Source organism: Callithrix jacchus, chromosome 5 (genome assembly GCF_049354715.1).
Source record: "Callithrix jacchus isolate 240 chromosome 5, calJac240_pri, whole genome shotgun sequence".
Lineage (NCBI taxonomy): Eukaryota > Metazoa > Chordata > Mammalia > Primates > Cebidae > Callithrix > Callithrix jacchus.
In genome coordinates, this window is record NC_133506.1 from 149,501,045 (window position 1) to 149,524,563 (window position 23,519).

Sequence of the window (23,519 nt, forward strand, 5' to 3'; positions counted from 1 at the left end):
TAAAATGACTTGATATTAGTTGTGATTCAAAGAACAGTAGTTGTCACTGAAACAACTTTACTGCAGTATTAATTTCGATACAAGAACTGTTTTTTCTTGTAATTTCAGGTTGAATTCATTAAGAAAATACTATTGAGTCTGCAACACAAATTGATTTCTAAAGTCACTCAGCGTTCAATAATCGTGATTGACAGCAGTTTCTCACATTCGGAAAAATTCAAATCTCACTTCTAAATTCAAAAGTTTGCAATAAAACCTTACAACTATTAAGTCATCAAACTGCTGTACAGCAGGGCAAGTGAGAATATTCAGGCTCTATTTCTAACAAAAATTCCTGGAACTGACAACAGCTAAGTCCACAAGAGCAAATGTTGACGCTACTGGTTCAATATTACATGATAGATTCAGATATTCTCTGCAAAATAACTGCTAAGAAATAAAGTAACAATAAACTTTAAACATCTTATACTTTCACCGCTTTATGAATTTGTCTACCTGAGTATTTTCTATTCTACAGAAATCTTTACCACCATCAGTTATATAATACATCTTAGCAGACTACACTTATTCAGGTTGTACGCAGTGTTTTCTTAACTTTTTCAAATATTCTTAACTGTACTTATTCTACACACATTATTTATGAAGATTAATTATTTAATAACTTCAAACTCAGCCTTGACTTCCAAATAAACAATTGAGCAGTATTGGTAACATCTGTCAACTTATCAAAAGCCAAGGAAAACCACTTGAAATCATTTGCCTTGTTTTTAAATTGATTATTGATATCCTCAATTCTTTGAGCAACTCTTCTTGCCAAAAGTCTAACAGTCTTAAGTTTACCTTCTCCAGACACAATTCTGGGTCTGCTGTAACCAAACACAATTTAGTTAATCCACTATTGGTAAATGACTTCCTTGCTTGGCTAACAAATGAGCCACTTGGAAGTTTACTCTGGGGGCAACCTTAATTTTATTTTCAAATTTTGTGAAGAAATCCTACTGGAATAAGATATTAGTTTTAAAGTTTTCTCATTTTTCTGACCATTACTTTCCTGTGAGTTGGGAATATTGTGATGAATGCACAGTTTGGTAATAGCAACGTATACTGTGTTTAACACAGCTATGGTGTCACTGTAGAATACAATGCCTTGTCATCTAATTCAATAATCCATGCTTCACTGTGCTTTAAAAGTATAACATTCCAAGTCTTTTTTTTTCATCTTTTCTTGTTTTGACATGATGTGGATGCATTGATAATAAAGTAAAATGTCACAGTACAGTGAAATGCATGGCACTTAAAACAGTGATTACAGTTCAGAAACAGCAGTGCAAAAACTATGAGAATGCCACATGGTTTCTGTCACAACCCCTCAAATTTGCCAATCTAGCACAAAGCAGCCAGAGACAATATGTAAACAATAAGTGTGATTGTGTTCCAATAAAACCTTATTTGTGGACAATGAAATCTGAATTTCACTGAATTTCCACGTCACAAAATAGCATTCTTTTGATTTTTCTTCAACCTTATAAAAATGCAAAAATCATTCCTGATTTATGACCCATTCAAGAACAAGTGGCAAGCTGGATTTGGCCCCTGGACAGTAGTTCTCTGACTCTTGCTTTCAGCCTCTGTCTTAAAAATCTAGCAGGGGAAGCAAATTAAAACCAAAAGAAGCAGAACAATGTAAGAAAGTTAAGGTAAGAAATCAGTGAAACAGAAAACAACAGAAAATTTCAGTGTAGCCAAAAGCAGGTTCTTCACAAAGATCAATAAAATGAATAAACCTCTAAAATGATTGACCAGGAAAGGGAGGGAAAAAAGCCAGGTGCAGTGGCTCATGGCTGTAATCCCAGTACTTTGGGAGGCTGAGGCAGGTTGATCATGAGGTCAGGAGTTCGAGATCAGCCTGGCCAAGATGGTAAAAACCTGTCTCTACTAAAAATACAAAAATTAGTTGGGCATGGTGGCAAGTACCTGTAACCTCCACCTACTTGGGAGGCTGAGGCAGGAGAATCACTTGAACCCAGAAAGTGGAAGTCACAGTGAGCCAAGATCGCACCAGGGCACCCTAGCCTGGGCAACAGAGCAAGACTCCGCCTCAAAACACACACACACACACACACAAAATGAAAATAAAAATGAAGGAGGGCTATCACTACAAACCTTGGAGCTACTGAAAGACGAAACAGTGCTTGAGGAAATGGACAAATTCTATGATGGTCCTATACAAAGCTTGTCCAAGAAGAGACAGAGTACTTAATCTGAATAGTCCTATATCAATTAATGAAACTGAATACAGAAGAGGTAGAATTATTTCCAACATTTTTTTTTGCCAGAGTTCTTTTAGCTATCCAACTCATATTTTAAAGCCAGTGATAGCCTTACACCAGAATCAGACAAATAGCAGAAAATTACCTATCAATATCCCTCACAAACACAGATACAAAAAAATCTTTAAATTTTAGCTAATCAAATCCAGCAATATGTAAAATGGATACTGTATTATGACCCAGTGAGGTTTATCCCAAGAATTCAAGATAGTTTGTTTTAAAATCAATCAATATAATTTTAAGAGAATAAAAACAAAACCTTATAAATCTTCTCAATACAGAAAATGCATTTGACAAAATTCAACATAATTCGTGTTAAGAATGCTTAGCAAAGTATATGTATTGTGAAAGATGCTCTCCCTTTAAGATCAAGAATGGGACAAGGATATCTGCTCTCAACCCTTCTATTCCACATCAGAACTGAGGTTCTAACCAGTGCAATAAGGCAATAGAAAAATAAAAGGCATACTGATTGGAAAAAAAGTAAAGCTGCTTTTATTTACAGAAAACATGATCGTCAGTAGAGAAAATCCTTGGGAATCTGCAAATAGCTCTAGCATATAATAATCAAGTTATGTAAGGTTGCAGAATACAAGGTCAGTATATAAAAATCAATCTTATTTCCACATACAAGAAATAATTGGAAACTAAAAACAGTAAAATCATTAAAAAATATTAAATATTCAGGGATAAATTTAACAAAATATGTGCAAGACCTGTAACCTGAGAACTATTAAAACCTACTAAGAGAAATAAAGATGACCTAAATTAATAGATATGTGTGCATGTGTTTATGAATAAAAACACTCAATATGGGTAAGACGTCAGCTGTCTTAAAAGTAATCCATAGAGTCAATGCAATCCCAATCAAAATCGCAGCAGCCTTTTTTGGAAAAACTGACAAGCTGATTCTAAAATTTACATGAAAATAAAAGAATATAAAATAGACAAAAATTTTGAAAAACAGTAAAGTAGGAGGACTTACACTACATAATTTTAAATTTACTATAAAGTTACAGTAATCAAGATAGGGTGGAATTGACATAAAGAAAGACACAAAGATCAGAGAAAGAAATTAGAGTCAAGAAATAGATTCCTACATACAACGCCAACTAATTTTCAACCAAAGTGCCAAAGCAATTCAGTGAGGGAAGGACAACTTTTTCCAGCAAAAGGGTACTGAAACAAACTGGCTATCCATATTCAAAACAAAAACTGAATCTCAACGCTTACATCACATACAAAAAATTCACTCCAATGGATTATTGACCTAAATGCAAGAGTTAAAACTATAATGCTTCCAGAAGACAACCTAACCCAAGGTATTTTTTTTCCCAAGCCCCAGTTCCCACGGGACAATTTGAAAAGGGCCATGTAACATCTGCAAATGAAGTAGTCTGAATTACAGGAGACGAGGCCTAAGCTTAGAGAACCTGAATCTTTTCAGCTTTATGCTTCCCTACCCCTTGTTCCAAAAGGACATACTGTATGTTCCAAGGCTGTAAGCAAACCCGACCTTTGTTCCGGAGAAAGACCCTATCCCTTTCTATCCTCCAAGGCTGTTCAACTTGGTACCTCCCTTCATTGTGGGGAGCCCTTCTGCCTCTTCTATGCCGTCCTTTTTTTTACATATAACATGTCTTTCTCTTTCTTGGTTCACTCCCTTATCTTTATGGAACACCTTTTCCACAAATGGGAGATAAAATTTTCGCAACTGTGCATGTCTGTAAATGTCTTTATTCTACCCTCATACTTCCATGAGAGTTTAGCTGGCTACTGAATCTTAGTTTGCAAATAATTTTCCTTGACAATTTTTATGGCATTTCCTTAATGCCTTTTAGGTTTCAATAACAGGTTAAGAAGACTGAAGTCATTTAAATTCCTTATCTGTTATATATTACTTGTTTTCCCCTTTTCTGAAAACTTGTAGGATCTTCTCTTTGACATGTGTTTTCTAAAATTTTTGATGATGTGCTTTGAAATGGGTCTATTTGCAGTTCTTTCAACGTAGAAATTAATGTCTTTCAATTCTAGGAAATATTCTGAATTACTTCATTAAAAATTTCTATTTTCTTTTTTTCTGTTCTGAAATGCCTTTTATCCAGGAATTAGACTTCCTAGGCTGGTCCTCTGATTTTCTTAGTTTTTCTCTCCTATTTTGTATCTCTCTGTCCTTTTGCTCTACTCTCTTGGTGATTTTCTCAACTTTATATTCGAATCCTTCTTTAAAACCTTTTCCTTTTTTATCGAGGTATATAACTTATATAAAGTGCGTAAGTCTTAAGTGTGCAGATCAATGACCTTTTACCCTGTGCATGTAGACCTGTGTACATCCAGGCAACCCCCACTTCAAACTACAGAACACTTCCAATTCCTCAGAAGGCTCCTTCATCCCTCCCAGTCAGTACTTTAATCACTATTCTGACACCACAGATGAGTCTTGCCTGCTTTTTTAAAAATCAGCTTTATTGAGATATAGTTTTCATATAATTAAATCCACTAATTTTAAGTGTCCAAGTAGATGAGGTTTGAAAACATGATAAACCGCATAACCACCACTACCACCACGATAGAGGTAAAGGACATTCTATCACCCCAGAATGCTCCCTTTCGCCACTCTGAATTTGACCTCCAACTCTCACCATGCACTCTCCAGTTCCTTATCACTACACAGGCCCACCTCCCTTTACCACACCTCACTTTACTGCATGTCGCAAACACTTTTTTTTACGATTTGAAGATTTTTGGCAACCATGCACGAGCAAGTCTGCCGCGACCATTTTCCTAACAGCACATGCTCACTTTGTGTCTCTGTGTCACATTTTGTTAATTCTCACACTATTCCAAACTTCTCCATTTTTATGGAGTGATCAGTGATCACTGATGTTACCGTTGTAATTGTATTGGGGCACCACAAACCATGCCATATAGCAAGGTGATTTAACTGATAAACACTGTGTTCCGACTGCTCTACCAATAGGCTGTTGTTGCCCTGTCTCTCTTCTCTTCAGGCCTCCCTTTTCTGGGAGACACAATACTGAAACCAGGCCAATGAAGAACCCTACAATAGCCTCCAAGTGTTCAAGTGAAAGGGAATAGTTGTATGTCTCTCACTCGAAATCAAAAGCTAGAAATGGCTAACCTTAGTGAGCAGGGCATGTTGAAAGCTAAGACAGGCCAAAAGGCAGATCTCTCCGGCCAAAGAGCCAATTTGTAAATTCAAAGAAAAAGTTCTTGAAAGAAATTAAAAGTGCTGTTCCATTGAACATATGAATATTGAGAAAGCAAAACAGCCTTATTGCTGATAAGGAGAAAGTGTGAGTGGTCTGAACAGAAGATCAAACCAGCCACAATATTCCCTTAAGCCAAAGCTTAATCCAGAACAAGACCCTAATTGTCTTCATTTCTATGAAGGGTGAGAGAGGTGAGGATGCTGCAGAGTGTGAAGCAAGCAGAGAGTGGTTTATAAGGCTGAAGGAAAGAAGCCTTTTCCGTAACACAAAAGGGCAAGGTGAAGCAGCAAGTCCTAACGTAGAAGCTGCAGCAAGTTCTCTAGAATCAGCTAAGATCATTGATGAAGGTGGCTACACTAAACAACAGATTTTCAGTGTAGAAACAATAGCCTTCTATTGGAAAAAGATGACATCTAGGACTTTCCTAGCTAGGGTGGAGGAGTGAAGGCCTGGGTTCAAATCCTTAAAGGACAGGCTGGCTCTCTTATTAGGGGCTGATTTAGCTGACAGCTTGAAGTTGAAGCCAATGCTCATTTACTAGAATGAAGATCCTAGGGCCCTTAAGAATTATGCTAAATCTACTCTGCCTGTGCTCCATAAATGGAACAGCAAAGTCTAGATGACAGCACATCTGTTTACAGTATGGCTTATTGAATATTTTAAGCCCAGCGTTGAGAGCTATGGCTCAGAAAAAGATTCCTCTCAAAATATTGCTACTCATTGACAATGCACCAGGTCACCAAAGAGCTCTGACGGAGACGCACAAGGAAATAACACTGTTTTCATGCCTGCTTATCCATGCTGCAGCCCATGGATAAATGAGTTATTTCAACTTTCAAATCTTATTATTTAAGAAATACATTTTGGAAAGCTACAGGTGCCATAGATAGTGAACTCCTTTGATGAAACTGGTTAAAGTAAATTGAACACTTTCTGAAACAGAGTCACCATTCTATATGCCAATAAGAACATTTGTGATTCATGGGAGGATGTCAAAACATTAACACTAACAGGAGTGTTACAGAAATTGATTCCAACCCTCATGAATGACTTTGAGGGTTTTAAGACTTTAGTGGAGGAAGTCACTGCAGATGTGGTAGAAACAGCAAGAGAACTAGAATTAGAAGTGGAGCCTGAAGATGTGACTGAATTGCTGCAGTCTCATGATAAAACATAAACAGGGTAGGGCAGAGTGGCTCACGCCTATAACCTCAACACTTCGGGAGGTCAAGGCAGGAGGATCACTAAGCCAGTTCAAGATTAGCCTGGGCAACACAGCAAGATCCCATCTCTACAAAAGAATAAAAATTGAAAAAAAAAATCTTGGATAAGAAGTTGTTTCTTATGGATGAGCTAAGAAAGTGGTTTCTTAAGCTGGAATCTACTCCTGGTGAAGATACTTGTGACCACTGTTGAAATAACAACAAAGGATTTAGATTACTACATAATCTTATTTGATAAAGCAGCAGCAGGGTTTGGCGAGGACTGACTCCAATTTTGAAAGAACTGCTACTGTGGGTATGCTGTCAAATGGTATAATCACATGCCATGGAGTAATTTTTCACTAAAGGAAAAATCAACACATCCACCAAACTTTATTGATGTCTTATTTTAAAAAACTGCCCTGGGCCAGTCACAGTGGCTAACACCAGTAATCCCAATACTTTGGGAGGCCAAGGCAGGAGTATCACTTGGGGCCAGGAGTTCAAGACCAGCCTGGGCAACATAGCAAGATGCCAATTCTACGAAAAAAAAATTTTTAATTAGTCATGTGGTGACATGCACCTGTGGTCCTAGCTACTCAAAAAGCTGGGGTGGGAAGATCACTTGAATCCAAGAATTTGAGGCTGTGGTAATTTATGACCACACCGCTACACTCCAGCCCTCCAGCCTGGGTGACAGAGTAAGACCCTATCTCTTAAAAAAAAAGAAAAAGAAAGAAAGAAAAGAGGAGGAAGGGAGGAGGAGGAGACGAAAAAGAACAAAGGAGGAGGAGGAGGAAGAAGAAGAAAGGAGGAGGAAAAAGAAATTGCCACAGCCACCCCAACCTTCAGCAACCATTACCCCAATCTGTCAGCAGCCATCAAGATAAGACCCCCCCACCAGTAAAAAGGTTAAGACTGTCTGAGTCTCAGATAATTGTTAGCATTTTTTAGCAATACAGTCTTTTTTTTTTTTTTTTTTTTTTTTGAGACAGAGAGTTTCGCTCTTGTTACCCAGGCAGTACAATGGCACAATCTCGGCTCACCACAACCTCCGCCTCCTGGGTTCAAGCAATTCTCCTTCTCAGCCTCCTGAGTAGCTGGGACTACAAGCGTGCACCACAATGCCCAGCTAATTTTTTTTTGTATTTTTAGTAGAGACGGGGTTTCACCATGTTGACCAGGATGGTCTCGATCTCTTGACCTCATGATCCACCCGCCTCGGCCTCCCAAAGCAATACAGTCTTTTTTAACAACATATGCTGGCAAAGCTGCAGCAAAAAAGGAATACTTATACACTGTTGGTATGGAAAGCAGAGATTTCTTGAAGAACTTAAAACAGGACCATCATTTGACCCATCAGTCACATTACTGGTTGTTACGTACCCAAAATAAAACCAAACATTCTACCAAAAAGACACACGCACTTGTATGTTCACTGCAGCACTATTCACAAGAGCAAAGCCATGGAATCAATCTAGGTACTCATCAACAGTGGATTGGATAAAGAAAATGTGATACATATATACCATAGAATACTACATTGTCATAAAGAAGAACAAAATCAGGCTGGGCGCGGTGGCTCAAGCCTGTAATCCCAGCACTTTGAGAGGCCAAGGCGGGTGGATCACGAGGTCAAGAGATCGAGACCATTCTGGTAACATGGTGAAACCCTGTCTCTACTAAAAATACAAAAAAGTAGCTGGGCATGGTGGCACGTGCCTATAATCCCAGCTACTCAGGAGGCTGAGGCAGGAGAATTGCCTGAACCCAGGAGGCGGAGGTTGCGGTGAGCTGAGATCGCGCCATTGCACTCCAGCCTGGGTAACATGAGCAAAACTCCATCTCAAAAAAAAAAGAACAAAATCATGTCCTTTACAGCAACATGGATGTAGCTGGGGCCATTATCCTTAGTAAATTAATGTGGGAACAGAAAAGCAAATACCACATATTCTTACATACAAGTGGGAGCTAAACATTGGGTACTCCTAGACATAGAGATTGCAACAATAGACACTGGAAACTAACAGGGCGGGAGGGAGTTACTCAAGGGATGAAAAACTATCTTGTGGTTAGTGTACTCACCCTCTGTGTGATAGGATCATTCATATCCCAAACCTCAGTATCATGCAATACACCCATATGACAAACCTGCAGATGTACCCCCTAAATCTAAAATAAGTTAAAATTATTTTTTCAGTCTTTTTAAATTGCGGCATGTACATTTTTTAAATGTAATGCTATTGCACATTTAATTGACTATAGTATAGAGTAAATGTAACTTTTATATGCATTGGGAAACCAGAAAGCTTGTGTGACTAGCTTTATTGCAGTACTTGCTTTACCCAAAATGGTCTGGAACAAGGCCCCAGGATCTCTGAAGTATGCCTGCAGTTTTGTCACTTCTAGAATGCAAAATAAATAGACTCAAAGAGTATGTACTCTGATTTCCTTCATCTAGAATACTGCTTCTGAGAGTCAACTATGCCCTTACATGTATCAGTAATTAATTGCTTTTTATTGATGAGTAGTATCCCATTATACATACTAAAATTATTTACTCATCAGTTCTCCATTGGGCACTTCACAGAAGCAATCACAAAAATACAAGACATACCATTTACCCAGGCTTTACTTTATTTCCACTGAGTTTACATCTAAAATTACAAGATACAAAGAAAACAATCCACTATGAGGGAGAATTAATACCACATAGAGCAAAATTAAGGCCTTTATCTAAAGCACTTGATAATATATTAGATAGCTACTGTAAAATAAGTACATTTAAAGATAAAAGGACAGGAAATTTTAAAATAAATAAGCTTATTTGAAAAACAATCAAAAAGAACTTCTGGCATTAAAATATACAGTCACTAAAATAGAAAAACACTCAGTGGACTGAGGAAGCAAAAGATTAGACACAGATGAAAGGAGAATCAATAAACCAGAAGACAGAGCTGTAGAAACTGACCAGAATGTAGCATATACAGACAGAATAAATAAATAAGATTAAGAAATGCAGAACAGAAAATAAATCATATGTGTCTATTACGATTTCCAGAAGGAGAAAAAAGGCAAAATTCAAAAATATAATGGCCGAGCATTTTCCAAAATTGGCAAAAGACAGTAATTTTTGGTTTTAAAACAAATCAAAGTTCACACCTAGAGTCAATGTAGTAAGACTGAAGAATATTTAAAATGAAAAGAAATGACAAATTATAGACAAAGGAAAAAAATTATATTGGCAGCTAACTTTTCAAGAGGAACACTGGGAGCCTGGAGACAGTGAAATATCTTCCAAAGGGTAAGAGGGTAAGGGGTTGGCAACCTAGAATTGTATACCAAACCATTCGAGTTTACGTTTGATAAAGGCAACATAAAAATTTCAGACAGAAGGCTGGGTGCAGTGGCTCATGCCTGTAATTCCAGCACTTTGGGAGGTTGCAGCAGGCAGATCACGAGGTCAGGAGATCAAGACCATCCTGGCCAACAGAGTGAAACCCTGTCTCTACTAAAATACAAAAAATTAGCTGGGTGTGGTGGCATGCGTCTGTAGTCCCAGTACTTGGGTGGCTGAGGCAGAGGAATTGCTTCAACCCGGGAGGCAGAGATTGCAGTGTGCCGAGATGGTGCCACTACACTCCACCCTGGCGACAGAGCAAGACTCTGGCTCAAAGAAAAAAAGAAAAACCTGGGTATGAATCCAAGCACCGTAAGTTCTTAGCTGTGACCTCAGACAAATCATGTAATTTCACTAGGCCTCAGTTCTGTCTACAAAATAGGGAAAATAATATTTATCATCATAAGGTTATTTTAAAAATTAAATGTGAACATGTGTTAACATATTCCTCACATACAACACTGAATCAACGTAAGGAATATTTTTACTTCTCATTTTTAGTTTATTATGTTTTCAAATATAAATTGAGAAACTTCTTACAGTGTTTACTGCTGAACTGACCCAGAATGTTCCAGATAATATCTTCAAGGAGAGTTCTAGGCTCAGACTGAGAAGAGCTCAGTCCAAGTCCATGCTCAGACCAAGAAGGAAGACTGCTTTATCTGGTCCCAGATAATTATTTTTGTAACTGTTTTATGACTCAGATCTCAATATAACACATAAAGCCATGGTTCCAACCTATCTCCTCAGCTACATCTCCAACCTTTTGGCTCTCTCCTTTAAATCCACCATCACCCACCACACACACACACACACACACACACACACTTTCTCTACCAAGATACCTGAAGTTTTAATCTCATGCAAAGATATATAACTGAAAAAATGAAAAGCTAGCTTGTATCCAGAACCCAATCCTACCAGGGACATCACTCATAATTCCTTTTACAAATAAAATCATAATATTTATCACTCTTTTGTCTCCACAGTAATGGTTTTTAAATAGGAAAGGAAATTTTTTTTCAAATTAATTTTATGTGAATGTCAATCTAATTCAGTTATACTTACAATACATATAGGCTAAGAAAATAATTTCTGCTTTAAACTATTTTTATTCTGACACTGCCATGTTTTTCTCATATTGTTCCTTTCCCTCCTAATAGTTTTAAATTCCTGAAAGTAGATACCTATTTATAAACTCCAAAGTAACCTGCACTAAAGCAAAGTGGACTATTAACACTAGTTAGAACAAGGGTAAGCAAAACAACAAATCAAGTTCTGTTTTCAGTATTCGGTACCACAATGAATCCTCCCAATACGTCTAGGCTTTACATGTTTCACGAAAAAAAAAAGTCTCCAAATCACCAAAGTCCAGTTTATGTCATACAATGGCTGCTATAAATAAAAGCAATTAAGAAAAAACATAACCGGGCCGGGCGCAGTGGCTTACGCCTATAATCCCAGCACTTTGGGAGGCCGAGGCAGGTGGATCACGAGGTCAAGAGATCGAGACCATACTGGTCAACGAGGTGAAACCCCGTCTCTACTAAAAATACAAAAATTAGCTGGGCATGGTGGTGCGTGCCTGTGATCCTAGCTACTCAGGAGGCTGAGGCAGGAGAACTGCTTGAACCCAGAAGGCGGAGGTTGCGGTGAGCCGAGATCGTGCCATTGCACTCCAGTCTGGGTAACAACAGCAAAACTCCATCTCAAAAAAAAAGAAAAAACACAACCATGACTTCTCAAATCAATGCATCTTGAAGTATGTTTCAAGCTCAATAAATGAACCTATTATGTGAGTGTTAATCAACAAAATAGTTAATTTTGAAAATCAAAATACCTCCCATCTCTTTATGTTGGGCAATATTCTCAAGGGCTACAGTTTGCCATGAATAATAAAGAATACAACTTAATCATAAACCCAGACATTACAGAAGAATGTATGTAGCAAGGAAGGCTTTTCCTTTATTTTTTACATGTATATAAATCACTTCTCAAATATTTGAGAAACAAAAAAACTGCTCACAAACATAAAAGAATCTAGATATTAATATAGGGTTCTAAGAGCTTAAATGTTTTGCAGAAGTAACCATCACAGTCATTTCTGCTCATGTTCTAGATTTTCCTGGCAATTTTAAAACATTACAAAGGACAGAAAATGTGGATCATCTGTTACTATGTCTCAAGATGGCAGCTTAAACTATAAACTTTATCTTAAGTGCATAAATACCCTTTTTAGCCAAAAATAATAGCAGCAACATTTATTGAATGCTTACTCCCCACCAAGTAATATGATAAAAATGGTTTTCTAGCCATTATCTCATCTAATGCTTATAACACAACGCAACTGTCACGGTTATCCACCATTAACAGAGGAGGTCTACTAAAAATACAGAAATGAGCCAGGCGGAGTGGCGTGTACCTGTAGTCCCAGCTACTAGGGAGGTTGAAGCAGAAGAATCGCTTGAACCTGGGAGGCAGAGGTTACAGTGAGCCAAGATCGTGCCACTGCACTCCAGCCTGGGTGACAGAGCAAGATTCTGTCTCCAAAAAAAAAAACACCAGGGAAGGTGACTGAGGCTTTAAATAATTTAAACAATTTGCCATAGAGCCTGGAATTGAACCCAGATGTGTAGAACTCAGAGCCTGTCCTCCTAGCTCATTACACTTTACTGCCTCAAATTCCTTTAAAGTTACCCAACTAATCTAAAAATAAATATAAAAGGCTTATTAACAGAAATAGATATTTTGTGCTGATTGCCTGTATAATTAAATATTACTTGTTTTTAAATATCATAGTGCTTTGAACAACATAAAACCTTTCAAAACTATCTGCTTCATATTACTTTATTTTGTGAAGTATTTATTTTTGAGACACGCTCTTGCTCTGTCGCCCAGGCTGGAGTGCAATGGTGCAATCTCAGCTCACTGCAACCTCGACCTCCCGGGCTCAACCAATTCTGCCACCTCAGCCTCCTGAGCAGCTGGGACCATAGGTGTGTGCAGCCACAGCCATGTCTGGCTAATTTTTGTATTTTTTGCAGAGATGAGGCCTCACCATGTTACCCAGGCTTGTCTCAAACTCCTGGGCTCAAGTGTTCTGACCCCCAACACAAAGTGCTGGGATAACAAGCAAGAGTCACCACACCCAGCCTCAAGTAGTCTTTGAACAGGTAATTTATTATCATATATACTTATTCATCCATTTATCATCCAGTCTAATTAGTAGCACCTACCACACTTAGCAAATAACCTATGTATATGTAAAAAACAATGAAAGGCCACATGGAGTTTACCAACATATAATTCTTGACTTCAAATAATATCTAATAATACAGAGAAAATACTAGTATAAAAATACCAGGAATTGGCCAGGTGCAGTGGCTCACACCTGTAATTCCAGCATTTTGGGAGGCCCAGGCAGGTAAATCACAAGGTCAGAAGATCGAGACCATCCTGGCCAACTTGGTAAAACCCCATCTCTACTAAAATACAAAAAATTAGCCTGGTGTGGTGGCATGCGCCTGTAGTCCCAGCTAATTGGGAGGCTGAGGCAGGGGAATCACTTGAACCCAGGAGGCAGAGATTGCAGTGAACCAAGATCACGCCACTACACTCCACCCTGGCGACAGAGCAAGACTCCGTCTCAAAAAACGAAAAAAAACAAAACAAAACAGGAATTATGTGTTAAATACCATAGTCATCCACATTCTCACATAAGTAGTCAGAAAAAAAAAAAACAAAAAAAACTGGCACTACTGATTCTCTCTCTCATTCATTTCTCTTCCCACTGCCAAACAACCAGGAAAAAATGGCAAGGAGAAAACATCAGAAAGAAAAGAATACTGACGTAAAAAGACATTCATAGAGACATAGGAATAAACAAGAATAAAGAAACAATGAAGTTATACTGTTTGTCCCTCAAACACGTAAAAGCTATGAAAATACAAAATAAAATACATTGTTTTTTGGAGACAATTTCCTTAAAAAACACAAGAGTCAAGAGTAAGTATACCAAAACTAGTTTGAGCACTGATTGAAATGTAACCTCCTTTGAGAGAGGGGTCAGATCTTATTCATGTATCGTGTGCCATTTGGTGCACTATTTGACTGAAATGCAAGGCACTTATGTTTGATAAATGTCCATAAAACCACCATTCTAAAGAGTTCTATAATACTCTGGGAAGTAAACACAATTGGGGATCATCAACTAAGCATTAAGTTCTCTACAAAATGCAAAACAATACTTAGACATGATTAAAAACTATAAAAAGTGTTTACTAAAAACAGCATCATACCAAAAGAATATTAAAAAGAATAAAGATTTCAAATCAAAATTCACTTTTTAATAGGCTGCTTAATAGGAGTTTTACAATTACTAATGGACAGAACAAAGTTACAAAGGGACTTAAAAGGTCATTTACTCCTTTGCCATTCGTTCAATTAGGACCACAATCAAACCATCCCCCAGCAAAAGAAACATATCTGAAGATATCCAGTGAAGATGAAACCACCTGGATAAACTACTCCATTTTTTTAAGCTACTTTCACAATCTATGCCATGAATTTATCTGGCCAATGTCTGTATCTCACTTTTATCAGATATTCTAGGGCATAATTTCCCCAGGACTACCATATGTAAGTCTAGTTATCACTGAAGAGAAAAATGTTTAAAATAATGTTGAGCCGGGTGTGGGCACACGCCTGAAATCCCAGTTATTGGGGAGGCTGAGACAGGAAGGCTGCTTGAGCCCAGAAGTACAAGGCTGAAGTGAGCTATGACTGTACCACTGCATTCCAGCCTAGGTGACAGAGTCAGACCCTGTCTCTAAAAAAAATAAAATGAAATGAAATACTCTTGAGCACATTAAAATATAAACACATTTTCATTTACAAAAAGATGCTCAAATATCAGTGAAATAATAAATCAGTCCAGACATGAAATATTGTCAGAATTGAAGAATTTTAGAACTATTGGGATCTAAAATGATCTAGTGGAACTTGTTTCTTTAAAGATGAAAACAACAAGGCAAAACACAATAGTATTAATACCCTATAAAATAACATTTTATAGCATTAAAGGAAGCTTCCTGTAAAAAAAAAAAAAAAAAAAAAGGTTCATCCTCAGACTTGAATCATCACTTTGTAATAACTACTACCTGATTCACCTGCTTAACATGGTCAAGTAAATTCACAGAACAGGGCCTTTCTCTCAGACAGAACTGGTAGTCCTGCCACACTGTTAGTAAGGAAGCAGAAGGAGAAATGCATTCAGTTGTTGAGCACTTCAGGGTTTACCACCACTAAACTGCTTTAACTTCCTGAAATCAAATAAGATGGATAGTATTAACACCTCATATGATATAAGGGTACAGATTTGGAGGCCTGCCAATGATCACACAGAAAATAAACAAAATTTAGACAAGTCTGACTCCTTCCACTACATCACAGTCAGTAAATGACACTTGGGGGAGTGTCCTCTATAAAAGATTATGACTCTAAATGTTGAGACAATAAAGTATTAATCTGTAAGGGCCTTTCTAGTTTACTGTTATATTTACACAAAATAGACAATTATTAAACTGATAAATCTAAAGTGGTGGATGAGTTAATTCAATCATCAGTTCTTGGTCTGGATTCTCTTCTCTTCAGCAACCCATTAGGCTATTGGTTTCCTCAATATTTTAAATTCTCCCTTAATAAATCAATCAAAATTTAAAGAGAAAAAATTACACCACCTCATGTTTTGCTGTCACTGAAAACTGACATCTAGTCACAGCTCAATTAAAAATCTTGCACGTCCTAGCTCAACTCCTTTTCCACAGAGGCTATTTCAAATCTCCATCATTCTTTGGCAACCCCAATCTCTTCTCTAATCAGTTGGCATTATCCCTATCCTCTTAGAGACTTAGGGTTTTTTTGTTGGTGGGTTTTTTTTTGGGGGGGGGGCTATCTTTTTCCTGCAGTGGAGACCATAAACTTTGAACACTCTCATTTTTTCACCACCCCACTTATAAATATCTATATCCATTCTCTTTTCTTGTTTCTCAGTGCCTAGGAATACAGTTAACCCTTAACTGATACTTGTTAGATGTGACAAATGAATTCAAGAACGACTCTTTCGCCCTGCTCCATCCCATACCTTCCTATATTTTCAGGACTCTGTATCAGCTACCTTCTCTCTCTTCATCACCTACATCTTCAAATATCACCTCTGTGGCTCTTTCCCTTATAGCTTATTATCAATCTTCCACCCCCCTCAAAAAAAATCAACTCTACAAACTTTAGTTATTGTTCCATCTCTTTCTTCTCTTTATAGTCAAACTGCTTTAAAAAAAAATGTACAACTGGAAATTTCCTTTTTTGAGACAGGAAGGGTCTTGCTCTGTCACCCAGGCTAGAATGCACTGGAATATTGCGGCCTTGAAATCCTGAACTCAAGCCATTGTCTCACCTCATGGGAATTTTATATTAAGGAGGTACTATGAAGTAGGATAATGAAATTAAAGTTAATTTTTTTTTTTGAGACGGAGTCTCACTCTGTGGCCAGGCTGAAGTGCAGTAGCACAATCTTGGCTCACTGCAACCTCTGCTCTCGGGTTCAAACAATTCTCCTGCCTCAGCCTCTCAAGTAGCTGGGATTACAGGCACGCACCACCACACCTGGCTAATTTTTTGTATTTTAGTACAGACAGGGTTTCACTATGTGGGCCAGGATGGTCTTGATCTCCTGATCATGATCTGCCACCTCAGCCTCCCAAAGTGCTGGGATTAAGGTATGAGCCACTGCGTCTGGCCTAAAGTTAATTTTTGAAAGAATCCCTACCTTTTAAAAATACATACTGAAATACCTAGAGATGAAAAGCTGTATCTGAGTTTAGCTTCAAAATAACCCACTGGAGAAGTAGGAATTACAGATAAAACAAAATTAGTTATGTGTGCACTCTTCAAGCTAGGTGATAGTTACACTGGAGTTCATTTTATTTTCTCTTTTTTTGTGTATGTATTATGGGAAATTTTCAGTATTTTTTTAAGTAGCATGTGCTCACTGATTGCTCTTCATTTCTACAAAGTTCTAAAATGATTTCTGGCCATGAAATACATCAAGCACTTCTCAGTCTTTACATTACATGCCATCTCCAAGGCAAATGATACTCTGGACCACTCCAGGCTTCTTACTTTCTCCTCCTTTGTTTGTTATGCTCTCTCCCACTTCTTCTTTCTCTCCACCTCCTAACAACAGTCTCATTTGTAGGCTCCTCCCCGAAACACAGACACACATCTCTTTTTCTTTTTTTTCTCTTGAGACGGAGTCCCACTCTGTCACCAGGCTGGAGTGCAGTGGCACCATTTTGGCTCACTGCAACTTTCACTTCCCGGGTTCAAGCGATTCAACCTCCACCTCCAGGGTTCAGGTGAATAGCTAGGACTACAGGTGTGTGCCATCATGCCCAGCTAATTTTTGTATTTTTAGTAGAGACAGGGTTTCACCATGCTGGCCAGGATGGTCTCAATCTCTTGACCTCGTGACCCACCCGCCTCCCAAAGTGTTGGGATTACAGGCGTGAGCCATTCCACCCAGCCTACATACATCTCTTAAATAAGAGTTCCATATCCAAACCTCTTTTTCTTTTCTACTCATTACTCCAACGTGAGCTGGTCCATTCTCCCTTGTAGCCTTAACTACTTATCTATATGCAAACTTCTAACTCCAGCCTGTTCTCTCCGAACTCCAGACTCAAATGCATCCCCACTTGAATATCCAACAGGAACCTCAAACAAATACTCAAAACTGAACTAATACCTTTATCTTTCACCCCAACAAAAACCAGTTCCGCCTCATCTCACTCAGTCAATGGGTTCACTATTACCTCAATTGTGCTAGCCAGAAACTGAGGAATCAATCATCTTAGAATTCCAAATCTCTCTAACTCCCAACACACAAACACTTATCAAGTCTTATCAATTGTATCACTTAAACATTCCTTCAATCCATGTCTCTCTGTGACTCCAACTGCTTAATTCAGACTGTCTTCATTTCTCTACTGGACTTTTTTTTTTTTTTTCTATTATACAACTGGGTTTTCTACTACCACTCTAATCTTTCCCCTCCCAGGTCCATTCTCTACACTGGAGCTGGAGTTATCTTTCTAAAGCACAAACCTGATGACACCACCACACTAGCTAAAATTCTCCAATGGCTGCCCCATGTCAAGATGAATTCTAAACTCCGAACACAGTACCAAGTACTTCAATATCTGGCCTCAACCACTAATTGCAAGTATTCTGGGATCCAGTCATTCAGAACTACCTAGGGTTCCCCAAATACAACAATCTACCCTTTGCTCATGTTGTGCCATCCATTTGTCCTAGACTGACTTTCCTCTTCATCACTCCAACGAAAGCCTATTCAACTATTTTAACATGAGTTAAAAGTTAACAAAAGTTAAAAGTATGATTTATACTCCAGACCTCCCCTGACTTCTTTAGACAGAGTCAGTATCTTTCTACTAATTGACAAAGAGAATGATCAGTGCTTGAGCTCATGACCAGACCCACTTGAGCTGAAATCCCAGGTTCACCCTTTACCCGCTATGATTTTGTACAAGGCCTCTAAAGCCTATTTCCTCATCTCTAAAAATCAGTAACTACTTCACCAACTGTTTTGAGGATTAACTAAGGAGCTGTATGCAAAATACTCTGCACAGCACCTTACATATTCAATAAATGTTACTGTTATGTGATTATTTCCACTCTGGGCTCCTATAGCAACTTGAACATATCTCTACCACACTATTGTGATGACATGACTGTTTGCCCATGCAGGATACTATCTTTTTTCATCTCTTTATTCTCACCATCTGGCGTAATGTCTGGCACATAGGTTCTTAGCAAATTTTGAATGAATAAATAAAATACTTCAAACTTGATGCTGTATCACATAAGGCCTCAATTTTGTTTTCTACCTGTCTTAGTAACTCTACTTTCCGTCTCCTCCTTGTACAAAATCGCTACCTCAAGTAAAATTTACACAGGTCAGCTTCATTTTAATTAAGAGAGAAATAATTTTATGGGATTTGTGTCTTTTTGTTTCTAAACACACACAAACTCACAATAATATCAACAATTCTCCAACTTACTTCATAAAGCAGCAAATTTCTAGAATGGTTATCGACCTTTTGAAAATTTTTAAAGGGTCGCCAAGGAAGGTTTCCTAAATCTGTGTCACCTCCCTTTCCCACCAATTCTTGGGTCAACCCTAAGGACTCAGGTGTACTCCTGAGCATAATTAATTAATTAATTTAAAAACATGGTATTTTTCCTACTGAAAACATGCTGAAAAATTCTGAATAACACTGAAATGATCCAAAAAAATAATTACTGCTGCCTACAGCTAAAAAAAAAAAAGTATGTTTTCTAAAATTACTAGTAATTTAAAACTGAACTAATCAAAATATGTGTATGCACTGTTCAGGATGGCAAGTTGGGGTGGGGAAGAGCACTCATTTCACAACCTTGAACCTCAAGAAATAAAATGCAAAAATGCAAAACGTTAAAAATGCCAGATACCACCATAAAATCGCAATGACATCTTTTTATCTATTTCCACACTTAACCTTGAAACATTACTGCCCTTTGAGTAATTACCAATTGATGGGTTTAATATGCAATCACCTCTGAGCTACTTTAAAACAAACATGACTAATCTAGAAATAAACGTATCCGGGAAAGGAGAAAAGGCTGTTAAAACATGGTTTCTCAGGATTCACATCCAACGTGTGACTTACATACGGTTCTGCACGGAGAAGCAGCAACCTGCGAGAGTCAGAGGTGCCGAAGGCCGGAGGCCCCGCAGCTTGGGCGGCTGCTCATCCCTCAGACTGTGCAGGGCGGTGGCTCAGACCGGGTGGGGTGAGCGCTGCAGCCGGGGCGGGCCCAGCAACCGGGTAGGAAGCCCCAGGCTCACCTCCACTTCCCTTTCCCAACGCACAGTGCCCAGTTCTGCGACCACCCGACAGCCCCCTCAAGACAAAGAGAGATTTTTTTCTGTCCCGGTCCGCTCAAAGTTTATCGGTCTTTCCCGGCGATCGGGGCCGCCGGGCTTTGTAGTTCGCCGGTCTGAACTACCCCACCAAGGCCGCGAGCCTGAGGAGCCACTGAACTACAATCCCCATGATGCCCCGCGAGCCTAGCGCTCCCGCGCTCCTCCCAGTCCCCGCACGGGGGCCAGCGCCCAAGGAACCCCACCACGCACTGCCCAGGCATCTCCTGTAGTGGGAGGTCGGGAGGGACTATAGGCTAGAGCCCCCCCACCACCACCACCTGCTGTCCCGCTTGCGCCCCTGTCCCTCGGATTCATTACCTAGGAGGCGCAGGTCGGGGCACAGTACGCGATGCCGTCTGGATGGGGTGGGGGTGGGGCATACGCCGCCGCCGCCGCCGAGTCCGTTAGTTCGCGACGTGCGGGAAGAGGCTGCGGCGGCGGCGGCGGCGGCGCACGGTTGCCGTGGCAGCCGCGGTCACGAGGTGGGGGCAGCGCAGGAGGGAGCGCGGGGCGTGTGAGTCCGCTCTGGGGCGGAGCTTGGGACGCCCTCCCCGGTTTCCGGGGAAGGGAGGTGCTGCAGCACAGGGTGGGAGAGTAGGGAGACAGTGACATTGAGGAGGACTCGTGGCTGACTGAGCTTCAGTAGTGCTTGATGAGCCCGCCTCGATTGCGTCCAACCCCCGTGGCGGGGCGCCTTCGTGCCTGCTGCTTTCGGTGGGGGCACCCGAGGCGTCGCTGGGCCCTTGGCGTCCGCCGCTGGGCCTGGCCGGATGGGATGTATGGAACCTACGCCACCTGTTTTTATCTCCAGTCAAACGGAATTGAAGTCGTTCGCACCCCCTTTCTCCATACTCTGGAGAGTGGGATAGAAAGGAGTCCTTCAATAAGATGGAATGCATATGGTTTTTAGGATTATTCATGATGTTTTAGAACTTGCAAATGGCATTGCTTTCGACTGAATTTGGATTTATGCTGTTTCTTGGGCAATAGTTTGTGGATTCCAAGATAAACAGGTGAAGAGCTTGGGCTTCCAAAACGAATTCTTAGTTCATGTCCTGCCCCTATAGCATGGTGGCTGATGACCAGGGGCGCCTTTCTCACCTCTTGACGTTTTGGTCTGCAAAATGGAGATAACCATCTTGCAGCTCTTCTAAGAAATAAAACTAGCATTTAACAATAGCTATTAAATATTAATTATTTAATCAATAGTGATAAAACTCACGATAGTGGTTGGCTGGCCGTCAGGGAAGGATTTGAGATTATTTTTTGCAGTGATGGAAAAGTTCTATAGCTAAGTGTTTCGGTTACAGAAGTATATGCATTTGTCAGAACTCTTGGAATGGGACAGTTAGGATTTGTACATTTCGCTGCATATAGATTTACCTCAAAAAGGAACATAAAAATGTGTTGTTATTATTAGAACTATGGACTCTAATAGAAACCACAGAGATGTTCTAGGCCCAATCTCTAGATTTTATAGATGAGAAAACTGAGGCCCAGAGATTTAATAGAAAAAAAGAGGAAGGGAATTGAATTACTGACCTTGCCATTTTCTAGTAATGAATATCACCTGAAAAATTATGGTCAAAAATAGCAAGTCACTATGCCTGTAATCCAGCTGAGTCATCCTGCCACAGAGATTTCTTGAAATTGAGTTCCTTATCCACCTTTTGTTGTTCGCCAAGGCCAATGTCCTCTCAATGATTGCACTTCTGGCTCTGAGTTCTTACTTTTTCTGAACACTTAAGATTTTTCCACATATCACCTCTTGCAATTCTTTTCTGTCTACTGCTGCTGACACGTAATGTCGAAATTAGTCCCTTTTATTTGGCTGTTTCTATAGCCAACTCTGGAAGGTTTGGAGCAGATGAGTGGTTTTAAATTAAGGATGCAAAAAACCTAAAATTAGAAATCCCTGCTCTTAAAAGGCCTCCAGTTCCTCCAGTGGTATTTTTATCTGCTTACTCCCATTTCTTCTTCATAACCTGTAACCTCCGGCTGTTGTACCATCTCTCTGGTCCCATCTCTCCCCTCCTCTCTTCTCTCTTTATAGAATATTTTTATCTCCATCTCCTAATCTGTGCCTTCATAGTTACCTACCATTCCTAAACTGTTTACCAAAGCATTTTCCTACACAAAGTAACTAAGAGGAACTCTGGTGCCAGCTATTAAAATATTTTTTCACATAGGTATCCTCATATTCTATTTGATTCAGTACACAGTGTAGCTGCTCAATAAATGTTAAGCAGTTTATGTACATGACCTGTTGATATGGTTTGGCTGTGTCCCCACCCACCTCTCACCTTCTGTTATAATAATCCCCACGTGTCAAGGCCAGGGCCTGATGGAGATAATTGAATCATGAGGATAGTTTCCCCCACACTGTTCTCATGGTAGTGAATGAGTCTCAAGATCTCATGGTTTAATACATGGGAGTTCCCCTACACAAGCTCTTTTGCCTGCCACTGTGTAAGAAGTCCCTTTGCTCTTCCTTATCTTCTGCCATGATTATCAGTCCTCCCCAGCCATGTGGAACTCAGTCCATTAAACCTCTTTCCTTTATACATTACCCTGTCTTGGATATGTCTTTATTAGCAGTGTGAAAATGGACTAACACCCCTGTCCAGACTATCTTCACAGTGGGTTCACTTATGAAACCCATTTTCTTACATCGATAATAATGGTTCCTCTGTTTAGTATAAATGAGGAAACTATGTGATCATATCTGGAATCTGCTGTCTACGAAGAAGAAAAGAAACCAAAGTAACCATTGCTTGTACAGAAAACACAACAGCACTTAAGAGATGAAAGTCCAGAACAAAGTCTGAGTAGTAAGCCATAGGACATCCGTATAGGACCTGTCACCTGCAGCAATTTGATCACAACTGAGCATGTAAATAAATTCTCCTTTACTGTTGGAGAAGATGATACTGATTTGCTACCAGCTGAGCACGTGTTTGTAGTAGGGATGATAGGTTCACTGGATCCATCTCTCCCTCACCTGGTTTCCCTTGTGACCTGTTCCTTGTCTTTCTTTGCAAGGCGGCTGGCCAGGGTTGTAGTGCAGCCTACAGCCATGACAAAGTCTCCAAGGGCAAGGTCCCAATGCATAACACGCCTTGTTTTGTGAAGCCAGGATCCCAGAAAATCAGCTCAGCAGGACAGGCCACTTGAGAATGGATGATGGCAGCACAAACAGCTGCTTTGCAGTGAGTTGGAGGAGGGAAGACCACAAGCCACTGAAGCACAGTGGCTCACATGGCTGTGGACGGGTAGGAAGAATAAGGACTGACAGTAAATCATAGTTAC

The 23,519-nt window shown here is 39.5% G+C and overlaps 1 protein-coding gene across 4 annotated transcripts in view; it reads right to left on the reverse strand.

Moving 5' to 3' along the window:
* The window catches only part of KATNAL1 (katanin catalytic subunit A1 like 1), a 105,883-nt gene extending 85,194 nt beyond the window's left edge, over positions 1-20,689 (reverse strand). For 2 of the 4 annotated variants that reach the window (XM_002748944.6, XM_078375236.1), the window contains exon 1: positions 20,529-20,689. The gene's annotated coding sequence lies outside the window, so the exon portion shown is untranslated. Of the gene's footprint in view, positions 1-19,953; positions 20,265-20,528 lie in introns of those variants that run through there. The other 2 variants (XM_008998082.6, XM_035302433.3) reach the window with 1 other exon arrangement.
* Positions 20,690-23,519: the final 2,830 nt, after the last annotated feature.